At 41.9% G+C, this 17,147-nt stretch overlaps 1 protein-coding gene across 1 annotated transcript in view; it reads right to left on the bottom strand.

Annotated features, from left to right (window-relative positions):
- LOC135576353 (uncharacterized) overlaps positions 1–17,147 on the bottom strand; it is a 148,784-nt gene that overhangs the window by 99,123 nt on the left and 32,514 nt on the right. Inside the window, exons 9-13 of the mRNA XM_065041051.1 lie at positions 9,238–9,399; positions 5,401–5,537; positions 4,364–4,575; positions 3,396–3,522; positions 169–1,607 (exon numbers count right to left, since the gene is read on the bottom strand). The gene's annotated coding sequence lies outside the window, so the exon portion shown is untranslated. The remainder of the gene's footprint in view (positions 1–168; positions 1,608–3,395; positions 3,523–4,363; positions 4,576–5,400; positions 5,538–9,237; positions 9,400–17,147) is intronic.

The following is a 17,147-nucleotide window of genomic DNA, read 5'->3' as shown; positions in this document are numbered from 1 at the left end:
TGATTACATTGATGTTGCTTTCCTTTTAATTGAATCTAATTTTCTGCAACTTGTTGTGATTTAACAGCAGCAACAGCCAAATAAAAATACAGCCCTTCTAGAACCCAGCAGCGCTTTTCAAATTCATGCCAGGTGGGAAAACAGTATTTTTAAAAACCTAATTCTTACCTGTGGTGAGGTTACTATGGGCTGGAATTCTTGAGGCACTTCAAAGTTCTCCTGAATTTATAAGTTATTATAGCGAAACACACCAGATGTCTATTTTGTTTCTGTCACTGTTGCAGCAAGAGCATCCCCAGGCTTTGATTCCTACCCATCCAGCTCTCGGGAGAGTGGTTCATTTTGCTTTCGGAATAGCTAACAACATTTTCAAGTCAAATCAGACGTGAAGCTTCTCAGCATTACTTCAGACTTTGAACAAGCAGCAGTTTGTGCAGCAACGAGTAGAAATAGAAACTCCTGGCATGATGACTGAGCAAATATGTTCTCTGTTCATGCTTCGCAATTGGCATCTTCGCAGCTTTAGCAGAAGTCACATTTTCAAATGTAAGAAGCTCTAAACTTCACAGATCTGTCGAGAAATCCTCCTTAGCATCTTGGAGCTGGATGTGGGAAAGATAGAAATGAAAAGAAAGGGAGAATTTATATCCCCAACGGCTCAGGAGGAACCCAGGCCAGACACAGAGTTCCCACCTCAGCTGCACCAGATCATTAACACGGGATTAGAACCGGCCAAATTGCCATTCGGTGAAATACAAACTGCAACATCATGCTGGCTCCACACGTAAAAATACAGTATGTTTTTTAAAGCATTTGACTGAAACCTGAGATTCCCTTCACCCCAAAGAACACTTTCATCTTTAAACATCCATGGTTTAGCCTGGATTATTTTTGTTCAGTGTCTGTATAGCTCAAAACAGTGGGATTCCAGTCTAGAATTAGTGTTGTCCCAACCCCACCATAAACATAAATTACCAGTTGTCAAGAGCTGAATTATTGAGGCAACACAGTGAAGCAAACTTGCTCTAACAATGCGACAAATTAACATGAGATGTATCAAAACTCCTTCATACCAGAAATAAAGTTGTATTGGTGCAAAACACAGGGAACGAAACTGAGCCAAAAATATGTGTGCGGCCTCTTCAGTCTCTAACTTGACCCAAAACACAAGTCAGGCCTTAAGAACTTTCAGAAATCAAATCAAAGCACTGAGCTTGTAGTATAAATTGTGTTGTGCGTGTAGACAAGCGGACAGCACATGGAATTAGAAGAGCTCCCAAATTCATGTCTCTGTTGAATTTAAGTAGCACGGAAAGCCTTGGGCTGGCTCTATCGCCAGAGGTTGAATTAAAAGATTTTAAGAGATTATCCAGGGGAAATTCAGCTCAGCCGGGGCACATAATGAATTCTGGTACAGAATAGGCCATTTCTTTGTGTGAGCCAGAGTAACGTGCTTTTCTCCCTAGCATCAATTCTGAATACTTTCCGTAAATCGCGGAGCTCTGCTGAAGTCAGGGGAGTTACACCTTTTGGCAACAGATCCGCTTGGCTGGGTAGGAGCTGTTTTCCCTCTAGAGAATCTCCTCTGTTCAGCTGCTTTGGAAGCCCTGGGGGAAAACGATAAGACATTATGCAACCGGCATAATTTTATTATGATCATTATTATTTATATTAAATCATGTTTATTTGGAATGCAGAAATTTCCCCCCCCCCCCAAAAAAAAAAAGACACTGCTGTAAAGCAATGCATTAAAATTGCAATTCACATTAAAAATTCAGGGATCATTACAAGCCAGGTTAATTTGGTTCCTTCTCTCTTTTCACTGTCAGGATACAGCACTGGCTTTGCACAGGCAGTCAAATAACAGCACCGTAACTTTCTGTGTGTTCAGCTAAGCTGTTTTGTAAGCTCCAGAAGAGCATCTGTAATTTGAAGACTATTCTAATTTGTACTTCTACTTGGACATTAAAATAACAGGGTATGAAAATTTCAGCAAAAAATGGGTGAGTCATTTATTTCCCATTCAATGTACGTAGAATTTTGCATTGTAAAAACAGTAGGATGTTCAGAAAGAACTAGTAGGGATTCTTGGAGAAACACAGGTGGAACCATCTTCCATTGTACTATGCTCTTTCTTCATAATAACATGGCAGAACAATGAACATATTTTGGTAGAATGTTGCTTCGTGATTGGGGGAGTTGTGATGAAGGGGCAGCATCCCCTTTTTATATTTTCAATCAAAAGTATTTGGGAGCTTTTGATTGGCTTCGTCATAACTTAATATATTGCAGTCTCAGGCAAAAGAGAAGTTGCAACGAAATGTTTCTTCCAAAGAAGAAATCAAATCAGAACTTTGCCGGTGTGGAAGGTCCCGTCTCACTTATTAACCAGCGAATAAGTCTTGAACTGTGCGTATGCTTATAAGTTCTACACTTTCCTAGCTAGTTTTCTGCTGGTTGAGTCATATAGTGAAGGTTTCTGCAGTGAGTTTGGATTCTGTTGTTGGTTCTGTTTAGGAAACATATCTGACCCTTCTGAGCCATCTCTGAGCAGGCAGAACAAAGCTGAGGAGGCAGCAACATGCGTCCAAGGGCTATTGGAGCAGGAAATGTTCATTATTGTGTTATTATTATTATTTTAAAAAGAAGATGACTTCATCTTCCATCTGCCTTAAATCTGTTGCATGCTCTTAGCTTGTATTTTTAAGCCCATTTACTTGTGGCTGTGCTTATTTTTACACAGAGCAAGCTGCTAAGTGCCATTTGCAGCTTGCATTTCTCATTCTTATCGAACTTGTCTGCCTTTTGCAGTGACATCCTCTTCAGCGTATGCACAGAAACATGTTGAAAGAAGGCACGAAGCGCTGGTGAGTAAGAGAGCATGTTTTATAACTTGACCTCCTGTGACTTAGAAGGAAAAATGCTTGGACTCGAGGGACGTGCCTGCTGAAAGCTGCCTGGGTGACCTTAGCCCAGCTCGGTGACATTCCTGCTCTTCACACTTTGTCAGTGCAGTGGGACTGACGGAACTGTACTTTTCCCTCCCTGCACTTGAGTTGCTGAGGGTTTTTAGGAGCGGGTCTCTTGCTGTGTCTTTGCACAGCAGCGTCTGGAAGTGCCACAATGCACTTAGTGAAGGGGAGTTGCAAAGACTGATTATTGTTGTAGGATAGTGCTGCTCTTTTTCTCTAACTTACCTTTATACGTTGCATCTGACCGCACCTAGAAAACATAACATCGTTAGGCACCAGGGTCTCCTTTCCTGCTTGTAGCAGAGAGATGAAAACTGAGGTCTTCATTGTCCAAAAGGAAAAAATTCATTCTGAATCATCCTCCTGATGGCAATGGACCAGATTTCAGAAGTCACAAACAGATTGAATTCCCCCCAAACCTACCCTTAGGATGCTGTAGGATGCCTTGGAAGTCTCCCGACTCATCACCTTCCTCCCATCCCTGAGTCAAAGCTCCATCCAAACATTGAACTGATGATAAGAGCAACCCCAGAAAATCCCGTCGGCCTTGCTGCAAACACAAGAGAAGATGAGTAAGTCACGGCTGGTAAATAATTGATTCCCTGTTCAGATTAGTTGAGGCTGGATCCAGCCCCTCAATGACTTGTTCCCTTTGTTAAAATACTTTTTTGAGGGTAGAGAACCAAAACAACACAATGACAAAGGAAAAGCCTGGAGACCCAACCAATTCTGCTGCCCAGCGTAGCGCTTCTACTTGGTAATTTGGCTTTCCTTGTGCTGCGCCATGAGGAAGAAATAGAAATCCATTTTATTACTTGTCTGCAGAGTCCTTATAGTCTCATTCTGAACTATTCTGGATGTACCCCAAGGGCCAAGACAGGTAAAATGAGGCCAAAAATCCCCATCAGGCCCATTTCTCCCACATGTGTTTTCATTCCCACACTAAAGAAAGCTCAGTCTATTTCCTGGTGCACTTTCTGCTTCTTCTCAGTGTGGCTCAAAATTAAATTAGTCACTTCACTCCACCACAAGTATGTGATCTGGTTATAGTATTGGCTCGTGTTTACTTTAGCAAGCAAATCACAGGGACACTCTAATCCTTTAGTGCTCCCATCAACATTTTTCATGTCAGAGTAAAAAATTAACCTCTAGACTTTTAAAATGGGTAAATATACATAGTGCACAACATGTGCTGTTCCAAAAGGTTGAGAGCCATATGACTGATAGATATTACTGTGCTTTTCCTGTTCCAGTTCTGTACTATGAAAAACTAAAACATTTGAAAGAGAATTATTCCTATTTGTAATGTAGTAGCATGGAGTAAGCTCAGTCTTTGTTAAACTTAGCTTTCTACATGTACCTAGGCTGGCTTTGTCCAGCAAAGTACTTACACTTGTGTTTGACTTTGACTTCCAAGTACTTCAAGTCTACTTCACATCTGAATATTTGCCAAACCACAGCCCAAATAAATAGGTCTGGGATGATGAGCAGAGTTCATCGGAGGGGAAATGTGTTCTCCTTGGTGATTTGCAGAGAACAGCTTGCTGGATGTGGATAAGAGCATCATTTCCCTTTAAGAATATCGAGCATTAAGGAAACAATCCTGATCAGAATCAGAAGAAAATGAAATGTGGATGACTCTAGGGAAAAATGGTACACATCAATCAAACCATGTTTGCCTTTTAAACGTATTTAACTATATTTACCCTACGACTCTAAAGAAATACCACTCTGATATTTGCCTTCAATCTCATAATAGCGAAGCCATATAGAATTTTTTGCTGACAAAATGTAGAGACCAGAAATTTAGCAAAAGTCCTGCCATTCTTGCAGACTTTTGCATATATATCATTTTTCTCTCTCAGAATCTTGTGCTGAAAATTTCTAGACAATGAAGGGAAAGCATTTGCTGTGCACTGATGGCAATTTCTGTCTTTTCTTCTATTTTCTGCCTGTAAAGCGTGTGTCTGCTGACCAAGAGCAACCTGAAATCTGGCTTTGCTACAGTGCACACTCGCTATTAGAAAATAAAGCATGTTGCGGGAAACTGAAGAATCAATGCAATCCATAGAGCAGACTGCCCTCCGTAAAGTCAGAAGCTGTGCCGCAAATATCGGATCGAAATTCATCCCACTTAATTTAATTCAGATGAAATATTGTCTTCCCAAAGCCGCACAGCAGTTTTATCGCTACATGTTCTTCTGTCCTTAAATTGTTAAGAATGAGCCAAAGATGCCTACAGTCCTCAACTCCCTTATCTTTGCTCAAAGTCATCTAATTAGCTTAAAAATGGAGGGACTAACAGCTGGCCAAGCGTGGCTTGTGTACATGGTTTGTATTCAGCAGCAATGTCGCCGTTCTCTGTGGCAAAGTCCTGCTACCCTCACTAATTCTATAATTGATTTAATTGTATAGGAAGCCAAATTACCTTCAGGAGCACTTGGAAGGAATTTGCTGCTCTCTGCTCTGAGCTGAGACTCTGATCTGAGTTCTCAGGGGAAGAACGCTAGCAGGAATTGTCAGTAAAACCGAAATAACCCCTTTTCCAGGTTGGTTTCTTTATACCTGTATCCATGGGGAAAGAAGAGATTTATTATAAATCAGGTGGTACTCCCTGGCTGCACAGGGAGAGCATTGTAGCACCCTGGAGTTAGGTAGAAATGTAGATAATAATATTCTCTAGAGGAGCAGGTTGAGCTGTAGATCACTTGTGAAGGCCACCAAAGCCTAAACTGGATTGTGGATACCTCTGCAGGAGGTATTTGCTTAATCAGAACTTAATACAAGGATGTATATGATGCCTGGTTGAAAAGAGCTGGTAGCAATATGTTTGCAGAACCCAATAACATCCATCCAGTGGGTAATTTCTGCTCTCAGGCTCTCTCTGGTGAGGCCCATGGAATGAGCTTTGTTGATACTTGTGTGATTGCTGCTGGATCTGGGCCCACGAAAAACACACTGGATGTAGTTAGAGAAGGAGCCGGTTGGAGATTTTTCTCATGAGAGGGGTTTCCGTTGGAAATTGTCAGCTTCTCAAAACCCAAACTCTTCGTGGGAACACACGGACCACGTGCAACAAAAATGGTATTCCTGGTCACAGTAGAAGAGAGGGGGGAAAAGACAAATAAAGAAAGAAGGGAAAAAATTCTTCACTATCCCAGAACTAGAAGTATGAGCGCTAATTATATTTACATGAGATGCTGGAGTCCTGTTCCAGTAGTTATTTCACTGCAAAGAGAAATAACTGATAGGATGCTGTGGTGTCTTTTGAGTATTTGAGAGGTACAAGATGAGCCTCCAGTCCTTCAACAAACTAGGAAAATAAGTTTTCTGTTGCTTATACTAATGTTTCTGTATCGTCTTCTCCCCATTACACGTTTTTTTCACAAGCATATCAAACTGCTTGTTTGGTCCTGGGGGTCCTGGTGCACAGCAGGGTGAGCATGAGCCAGCACTGGGCCCTTGTGGCCAGGAAGCCAATGGTACCTGGGGTGGGTTAGAAGGGGGTGGTCAGTAGGTCAGAGAGGTTCTCCTGCCCCTCTGCTCTGCCCTGGGGAGACCACACCTGGAATATTGTGTCCAGTTGTGGCCCCTCAGTTCCAGCAGGACAGGGAACTGCTGCAGAGAGTCCAGCGCAGGGCAACAAAGATGCTGAAGGGAGTGGAGCATCTCCCAGGTGAGGAAAGGCTGAGGGAGCTGGGGCTCTGGAGCTGGACAAGAGGAGACTGAGGGGGGACTCATTCATGTTTCCAGATATCTAAAGGGGGAGTGTCAGGAGGATGGAGCCAGGCTCTTCTCGGTGACAACCAGTGATAGGACAAGGGGTAATGGGTTCAAACTGGAACACAGGAGGTTCCACTTAAATTTGAGAAGAAACTTCTTCTCAGTGAGGGTGGCAGAGCCTGGCCCAGGCTGCCCAGGGGGTTGTGGAGTCTCCTTCTGTGCAGACATTCCAACCCGCCTGGACACCTTCCTGTGTAACCTCATCTGGGTGTTCCTGCTCCATGGGGGGATTGCACTGGATGAGCTTGCCAGGTCCCTTCCAACCCCTGACATTCTGGGATTCTGTGAGAAGCTGGCTCCCCTGCTTATATAGGGACAGAAACAAGAATTAGCACATTAAAGACACATGGAGTAAAATTACTGACTAACATGTGCTGTCACCTACAGCACATGGACTTTTATGGACTCCTAAAATCAGTAGATTTGGTATCTTTCAATACTTGCAGGTTTGGGCTCAACTTCTTTAGTGTTGATTAATCCCCACCTAAAATATTAGATAACTTGGTTACAACACATGCATAGCGGAATAGGAATGAAAAGAACACAGGTTCTATGTGTAGTCACCCACAGCCATTAATTTCATATAATAACAAGGCTTAAATTGCCCAAAACAAGGGTTCCCCTTAGTGTTGTGAGGATGCCCACATCAGCTATGTACCTAGAAGACAGAATGAGCAATTTCAGGACGGTATTTAAAAGTTACTAGTTACTGTATAAAGCCAAAACCAAAGTGTTTTGAGGGATACTTATAGCTCAAAAAAAGGCTATCTTGTGGCAGAGCTCCCCAGGGCTTTAAAAATAGCACGTCTTGTTCCCAGACACAGTTTCTTACGTATTTACATGCTGATTAGATATCTGATCTGTTACGCGTTTAATTCTGGCAACTGCTTTGCAAAATTTAGGTGTGTGAGTTAAGCACTCATTAAAACACATATGGACGTTGTTGTACATCACACACTGTGTATGCCAGGCAAAAAATTAACATAACTAGATTGTTGTTGTCTCCAAGCAAAAGGTATTATTAACACAACTGGAACGTCTCCAGTTCTCTAACCAATCAAGCTCAGTTCCCATTGCTAATAGGATTTTGCTCGTTATAGAATCCAGAAGCAAGACATGTCACCATGCCGAGACAATGCACACAGGTCTGATACCGAGAGAATGGCTTAGCTGTGTAAATGCCAGATATCAAATCCTTACCATCCCAGCAGGATTTGCTAGGAAGTCTTCATCGGTTTTGGGTAGATATAACAGAATAACCACGGCAACCAAGACTATCTTGATGATATTATCCTCCTCAAATGCATTTTAGTGTCAGAAAATAATGCTGGAGATAGTTAACTCCATTGCACTGCAGTCACAGTTTGCTGTAATGTCTGAGTCCACGCTACATTGTTCACGGCTTTTAATTGTCTTGAGCTGTCATAAACTGGTAGTATGTATTACTGGAAGATATATTAATGGGATAAAGATTTTCAGAGGGAGTTTGAGCAAGTTACGTGGAGAAATTCAGAGAGAGAGGATCAATGCTACTTTCAACAAACAGCTTTTTTATACTATTGGTCTGGTTTTCCTTCTTTCTGTCCTTCTGCTGTCTGTCTCAGCATGTTTAGTTGTAATTTGTACTGGACAGTAAAACTGAAGGATGCTATGGAGAGTCCTTTTATTCCATAGCACTGCAATAACTGTGATCAAGGCATTGCTGTCTCCAAATGCAGACCGAAAAGAATATCAATGGCCACCACACCAATACGCTTCCTTCTCTTAAAGCCCTTTACAACCTCCAAAAAGCTGCATGATTTTCTCCATTAGCAGCCTCTAACCTTCTTTGATTTCTTAACTCCTTGGTTTTTGAGTGGTATGAGGAGGAATTTTGTCTTGTCACAGGCTTCTCTTCCTTATGTTTCGCCATGATCGAGCAGTGAACAAGCCATGCCATCAAATATACAAATGCTTTAGCCAAAATGTAATTAATATTGCATTTTTCCTGAAAGTCAGTTAAAATATCAGTGAGGAACACAGTGGTCAGCAGGCTATGGTCAGTTGAAAGGAATCCCAGGACCGTTTGGAAGGTTCTGGTCTTGGAAATATTGGACTCTCTCTCATTTTTCCTGATTTAATCACACAGTAGAAAATCACATGTCAATCTGTGAACAATATAGTTGGCAGTTCCCCGCTAGCGCAGTTACAATACACTGGGAGAATAATAAAATATGGTTAATAAAATACGGTTCAGAGATGAGCATAATTATAATTCAAAAGACAAAATCCTCCACTCATACTGTTATTTATGAAGAGCCAAACTGTGAGACTGTGTTTCAATTATCCCTCAGTGCCAACGAGATAGGAAATAAATGAGACTTTGTCTTAGCAATGCAGAGTAACGGCATCATCCGTCCCACTGAAATCACTGCTGCAAAAGACGAGCCAGAGACCGAATGACGTGAAATCCAATGTGGGAGACTCTGCCAGGGGAACTAACCTGGATTTTGGGAACCAACAGGGTGAGGTGCTCCTGGCCATTCCTCTGTCATTTCTACATGCGTCCAGGATGCTTTGGCTCTTCTTCTCCCAGATTTAGCCAGGTTGAGGGCAGTAATATGAGAAATTCTGCTTTATCCAGGTTAAAAACATCAATCTCAACCTGTTGAGTGAAACAACGTCATGAAAGTTATAAACTTTGACGAAGGATTTGATCTTGGACCGCTTGGTCCAAAAATATCAATCTCGACCTGTTCAATGAAACATCAGTGTGTTCATTCCAGGGAACACAGTAGATCACAAGATACACAACTCCTTAGCTAGTCCTAAATAAGTGATTCTAAGCCTCAAAATAGTCAATATTAACAAGAAGCCCAGCAAACATTTTCTTTCCACCTGTGGCTGAGTCTCAGTGACAACCTTAAAGTAGCCAGAAGTTTTGCCCTCTTCCATCACTTCGAATCCAGCATTCGGTTTCATTTTCTTTTTGACTTTGTTGTTTCCCCAGGCTGCATGTCACACACTCCCAGAATTTCTATCAGACCCAGGATTTGGGAATTGGGTTTGTAAGGGAACAGCTGCTTTCAGTGAGAAGTCTGGGCAAGCTGGGACAGATGCCACTTTGTTCACAGAGCTGATGTTGTGCTGGCACCAGGCAGATGTTCCCACCTTCACAGACGGTCACACTAAGTGACATCTCATCCTCCTGAGGTCTGTGGGAACTCTGCCACGGACTTCTGTGAAATCAGGTTTGTTCTCCATAGTGCTCTGGTGCTTAATCACGGGGCCCCTTCTGCATAAAGAGTGCACTCAATCCATTAGCTTCCTATAGACATTTTATTTAATATTGCAAACGCAGCCAAATATTTATGATGATTTTGCAGTGGTGATTGCATAGACGACTCCTCTGTGGCCTAGGAGGAGCCTGCCAAAATATCATTATTGTTAATTAATCAAGTCTAGTTTGAGCCAGCTTCTGCTCCCACTGAAATTAATTGCACACATTTCAATGAATCCAGGTTCTTTAGAATCTGGCCTTCTTTAATGCTAAACTCTGTATTACTTTGGTTTCATTAAGCAAGGTTGCCTTTCCAGCAATTCCTAGGATTTCTGCTTTATTTTAGCAAGTTTCAGCAGGTCAGCTGTGAAAATCGGAGGCTAAGTTCAGTAAAGCAGGATGGGGTTACTTTCATGTATCAGATCTAAAGGGTTTTTATAACATACCAGCCACAACAGGGTTTTGTTTCACCCATTTTGAACTTGCTACGGAAAGATGCAGATATCAAAAAGTGCAATATATTACAGACTTGGGCCCCACTCAGTTAAAGAGTTGGGTCTGTTCCTGAATTTGGGCATTTAAGGTATAAATACCAATGCTTTTGGCCTCTGAGTTATTACTAATTGTTTTGGTCAAATGCTCTCGGTGTTGCTACTGAAGAATTTTGCTTAAGTCTTGTGAGTGCCACATTGTACCTCATTTCTAAACACAGCATTTGCAATCGCAAAATTTTGCCAACATAGCTATTCCTCACGTGTATTAGAACACTAGAAACTACAAACATTGAACACCCTAGTTCAGAATACAGTTGTTAAAAGCTTTCCATGGACTGAGGGAGCTGACTGAGGTCATTGCTGGACCGCTCTCCATCATCTTTGCCAAGTCTTGGGAAATGGGAGAGGTGCCTGAGGACTGGAGGAAAGCAAATGTCACTCCAGTCTTCAAAAAGGGCAAGAGGGAGGACCCGACTAACTCTAGACCGGTCAGCCTCACCTCCATCCCTGGTAAACTGATGGAACGACTTCTCCTGGGTGCCATCTCAAGGCATATCAAGGATAAGAGGGTCATTAGGGGCAGTCAACATGGCTTCACCAAGGGGAAGCCGTGCTTGACCAACCTCATTGACTTTTATGAGGACATAACAAGATGGATGGATGATGGCAGAGCAGTGCATGTGGTCTGTCTTGACTCCAGTAAGGCATTTGACACAGTCTCCCACAGCATCCTCACAGCTAAACTGAGGGAGTGCGGTCTGGATGAGCGGGTAGTGAGGTGACTGTGAACTGGCTGAAGGGAAGAAGCCAGAGACTTCTTCTCATTGAGGGTGGCAGAGCCTGGCCCAGGCTGCCCAGGGGGGTTGTGGAGTCTCCTTCTCTGCAGACATTCCAACCCGCCTGGACACCTTCCTGTGTAACCTCATCTGGGTGTTCCTGCTCCATGGGGGGATTGCACTGGATGAGCTTGCCAGGGCCCTTCCAATCCCAAACATACTGTGATACTGTGAAACCCTCAATGGACAAGGCAGGAAATCTGAAGACTAAAAGATATCAAGCTGAATAAACATAAAGGATGTTGATACAAGAAGACGCTTCACTTCATGTTGATGGAAGCAATGGGCTGTGGTTTAGCACACTGACACTGATTTATTCCTTACCTCATTTCATTGACACATGTATAATTACACAAATTGCTCTTGGAGGAAGAGAAGAGATTTCTCCCTGTCAGGGTTGAACAGATTGGCTCAATCACTGTCAATGAAATTGTTTCATTAATGTAATGACGTGAGAATTTTTCACAACCTACCGCTAACTCGATAGCTGTGAGTTAGGACCATGAGTGCTGTTAAGTGTGTAGCCTGTGCTCCCCTTACATGATTCTGTCACCCTCTAGTGACTGAAGTCTTTGAGACGGTATAAACAGCTCAATCTTTTACTGCAGATGTAAAGCTTTGTTGTTTAAATTAGAAGGTCCAAGGTTAAATCCCTGCTACAAAAGAAATCTGCTGCACAGAGACATAGGAAATTATAGAAACATTAAAAACAAGCAGACCTCTTCCAGCAGAAGTAAATACCGTGGCTGTCAGGTACCCTGTATTCACAACTCCTGAGGGATTCAAATGTCCTATTGCTCAGACTACCTGGAATTGAACTGAGGAATCTACCACAGGGAAGAAATTCTGCACGTGTTGCTTTAACATGCCCTTGGCGTGCATTTCTCAGTCCTCTGCATACATAACAAGGACTAAATATTTAATTGTCATGCTCATCCTTTTGTCCAGCTGTGTTAGGAGGAAAAACCTACACACCTTGAGCACTGAGTGAGCTGCTTGTAGGGAACAAGTGGGTCTATGTACCTCCCTTTTCAAATGACCACGTGCAGACTTTGATTTTGAAAGACGTAACTGCTTTGAGATCACATAATCATAACCTATTCCTTGCAGAGTCAGCCCTGGCAACTGGTTGGTCACAAACCATCTATTGTAGCCACTTTAAGGCCTCACTATTCATATTTCACGCTTCAGCTCAGAGACCTTTGGGGATTGTATCTGTTGCCTGGATGACCCACGTTCTCCCGACGGCATTAGCACAATGCAGAAATACATTCTATATTTGACACGCTCTCTCTTTTTCCTTTTTACTGTCTTTCTTGGAAAAGCAAATACGTTTGGAAAGCAAACAAAAACTACTACCAGTGCCATGCAGCATACTGGCATTTTTCTCTGTCAGTTGTTGCTAATGCATTGATTTTCCATAGCACACACTGCTACCCTCCCAAAAGCAGCACGCACCTGGGTACCACAGATTGAAACACTGAGGGTAGAAGAGTGCAGCCAGAGCCCTGCGGTCTTCGAGGTGCTTTGCACCCACCCAGTTGAGCTCTTTTGAAATAAATGTCCTCTTTTATTTATAAAGCACCTCTCCTGCAGAGAACAGCAAGTGCAAGGAATTACTATTAAATCTTATATTTAAACGCCAAGGCATTCCTGGATTGTACTGAATTATTTTAACGTTTCAGTAATTTATTGAAGAAGTTACTTCTTGAGGATTTTACTGTCAAGCAGCCAGCAGGCCATAAGTTTTCTATGGTTCCCTTCATGCCAAAAGAGCCAGGGGGGGTGGGGGTGTTATGTATACATTTCCTCTTGTTTTATGGTAAATAATGTAGCTCACATATTTGCAAGCGCTCAGATCTGGCTGAGTAATGTAATATTCTGAAAAGCCAAGGCAAGGTCTGACTACACAGGCACTGCAGCTTTGCTCTATCAGAAAAGGGAGCATGAAATTGTTAAAAACCCCTACAGATCACAGAAATAGAAAGAGTGAAGTTCGCCCGTGGTCTCTTGGCTCCAGCGAGCGTCCGGTGATGCCAAAGACTTGTCATCAGAACCAGTGAGAAGACATGGGAAGAGGACGCTGCTCTCGCCGCCGCTCCAGCTCCCGCTGTTTGTGTCACTAACTTCTCCTGGGAATTCGGACCGATAAGAAAAGTCGTCATGGTGCTGACACACAGCTCGTGCAAGTAAAATTAAATACCTGTTGGCGATTTAAGAGTAGATTTCCTCCACATGACAAACTACAAGTGAGTGGTCTCTTTAAGAATCACAGATTAATACAGTGAAATCATTTTAAAAGGGATTAGTAAATATTTTCACTCTCTGTTGTTCATGGAATCACAGGAACCAGTGCCTGAAGGCGCATGGTTTATTTTCCTTGTTCCCTTTATGCTTTGCTTTTTTGTGAGAATATTTGCACAATTCCCAGCTGAAATGGACTTTGACACCAAAGTTTATTTTTCCAGTTTCATGATTTCTCACTGACGCCTTGATTTAGTTCTTATTCAACAACAGCCCAATTATAAAAACTCCACTGCAGTCAATGAATTGACATCAATGCAAAGCTCAGTAGAACTGAGCCAGAACTGGGTTTTAAGGACCTCACATGGCAGTCGCTGAAGTCCATGGGAAAAGATGCTGGTTGGCTTTGACATGTTTTAGGTCAGGCTCAAAAAAAAGCAAGTTAGGCCTGCCTAGAAGGGGGCTTGGGGACAGCTAGAGAAGTAATACACTGCAGCCTGAGGCAGAACAGAATGGGAAACTGGAGATGAATGGATGAGCGACCTTTGTTTGAAGGAGTAGGGAAAAGAGTTGCCTTATTTTCCTATCTATTCCAATGTACTCTGTCTCTCCACGCAGCTCTTCGGCTTCTCATATTAAAACCTTTTAAGACACTGTTCAATGACGAGGGCCTGGTTCTCATGCTGGTAGTATTGAAGAATGATAAAGTGCCTTTATATTTACTTAAACCTCTTCCTGCCAAAAACCCTTTGGTGTAACACAAATATCCCTTCAGTAGCTCTTTCTTCTGCTCTGTCAATTCAAAGTCTATTCCATTCTTTCATCTCATACGACCCCTGACCATAGACTTTTAACTGCATTTCATTCAAAGCTCTTCTGCTCAGGGGCTTGAGAGAAACTGAGTGCGAGGAACTTCATTTTACAACTTAGATATATTAATGGGTCATGCTGTGATGAAGACTGTGAAATATTAGAGACTAAAACAGCTCCTATGATGATCTTTTGTGATGCCTTGAAGTTACTTTGCCATAAACATACGCTTTCTGAATACTATTGAAACAGTTTACTGCTGGCTCGCTCTTACTGTGTGTCAATTTTGCATCTTTTGCAGAGAAAAACTTCTGGTTTCTTCCTTTGCAAATGGAAGAATTTCTGGACATTGTTTAATTTAAGTCAGTAGATAAATGATTCAATTTTCAAGTTGCCTTCCTTCATTTAGCCACGACTCTTAAAAGATGACAGAAATCTCTTAGACTCATGCCAAAGTGCAGAGTTAGAAGAATGAAGTGAGATAACCGCCTCGTTTCGAACCTTCTAATGGATTTCTCAAGCCTTCATATTCATCTAGTTGACAATTTATTCCAAATAACAAGAAAAACTTCCCTGCCAGTTTTCTATTTGAGACAACGCGTTTTCCAGCCACTGCAGTTCCCAAAGACCAACAGGAATAATTGTGAATTAATGGTTCTATTATTGTTCTTGAAATGGGCTTCCTGCTCCTCTCTAGAACAGGACAAGCTGTGGGATGTCTCCGAGAAGATGATTAAAGCATCTTCATATGTTTGCACTTAGACTTGCCAAAGAATTTGTAGAAGAGGTGTTGCATATGCCCTGGGAGGAATGGAATAGTTAATTCAAATACTTTTTAAAGAGCTGTGTAGAGATACAAATGGAACCGGTTAGGTTGCATGGATCTTTTTTCCCGTATTTACAGATACTGCTAACAACATATGGGAAAAAATGGGGTGTAACTCCTAGTAGTGCAGACTGGCCATAAGACCGGGCAATATAATGGAAACATGCCGGAGCTTCTCTCTTCTTCTGTCTAAGTTGTAGTCTTGCCAGAGCAAGGTCATTATCATTTGTTTTTAAAATATCTAATATAGAGACAGTAGCTCTCAAATAACGGTATATATGGTGAGTACCACTTATTTTAGAACTCCATGCTTCTGGGACCATATAACCCCTATGAAAACAGCAAAACACAGTGGCAAGCTTTGGATGAGGCTGAATGTTTAGCATCAAAAGACAGATTCCCTGGATTTAAAGAGAACCACGTATATTGCAATAAGGGACAGGATTCAGAGTCCCATCTGTGTTGCACTCTGATTACAGCAGATGTCTCTTTGCCTCCAAAGAAAACCTCTTTGTTGGTTCTGCGTGCTCTTAGGGTGACAGTGTTTGTTTGGTGAAAGCTCAGAGGATATGAATCATTTGGTCTCTGCAGCTTTTGGCTCCGTTGGTTTATTAGAATTAAAGCCTCGTGGGTCACACTTCTAATCTGGCCCAACCAGCTGTTCACAGCGTGGTATTAACTGATCAATAGTGAGTGACCCAGGAGAGCCGCGGGCATTCAGTGCTTTACACAGCGGCTGGAAGCATCTGCTGGTCCCACACGCACTATTGTGAAAGCTCTTTCTATAAATAATATAGATGAGCATCGTTACATCTCATTGTTAGCAGTGGCAAAATAGATGAACAGCTCCATCTGGGTTTTAGCATCTTCTCATATGAAAACAAGAGCTCTGAGGTCCCAAAGTACTCCAGAGAATCCTGAGGAACAACATGCTGTGGAAATTGAAATGTGGCACTGGGGGTGAAGCTGAATTTCCTTCCTGCTTTGCTGCAGAAAGCCTGCGGTTCTACAGAGGGTTCTGAGCCATTTCCCCACCATCACAAAGTTCTTCGTTTCACAACTGAACCATTGGCCTCTATCATTTTGGTTACTAGTGGCTGATAATCCCTTCTTATGCTTATTTTATTTACATTGTATATGAGTTTACGTATAGCTTGACGTTAAGCAAATTACTGATAAAAGATGTTTTTTACACTTAGACCACTAACGTAGAATTAGCTATAGTTACCTCACTGATTTGCTTTAACTTCCAAGGTGAAGTCTACATACACACACCAACAGAGGACAATTACTCAAATGCAATCATAAGCACTAAGAATATAACAAAAGCTCATCTGAGTGCAGGTAGCAATTAAATGGAAGAGAATATAATCATGTTTGTCAGAAATATTGAAAAACTTGTTAAAGGTCAAATAATTTGCTAAAGACTTCTTTTGTGATTCAATTAGAAGGAATTTAAATGGTCACTTTAGGATCTTTACTTTCAATCTTTCACTGAGTGCAAATAATTGCACCGGGCTGAACAATTTCCATCTGCTTTCAGATATACTTACTATCCAGTTACTAAGAGGTAGCACAGCACTGTATGATACCAAACAGCATTATTTGCATTGCTAAACGCATTATTTAATTAACTATATTAACTATATTTTTACTGAAAACTGAGTTTATAACATATTCAGATACACCACATCTATAGGAAGGAAACTTATACATGGGTATTTTACTAAATACTTTCCATGAGCAGCGATGTAGTAAGAGCAGAGCTGTCTTCATTAGAAGTGTAGATTGGAGCTACTCGCATGAGTAGGATAGGCTAAATCACTCATTTTTACTCGGTGACCACCAGTGGTGTGACATTATCACCCCAGCTCTGTCCTGGGACACACAGTTGATGCACTTGAGGCATAAGATTGGTAAAAC

Source organism: Columba livia, chromosome 25, assembly GCF_036013475.1.
Source record: "Columba livia isolate bColLiv1 breed racing homer chromosome 25, bColLiv1.pat.W.v2, whole genome shotgun sequence".
NCBI lineage: Eukaryota > Metazoa > Chordata > Aves > Columbiformes > Columbidae > Columba > Columba livia.
The sequence above is the reverse complement of the archived record's forward strand: the minus strand, read 5'-3'. Positions and strand labels throughout refer to the sequence as shown.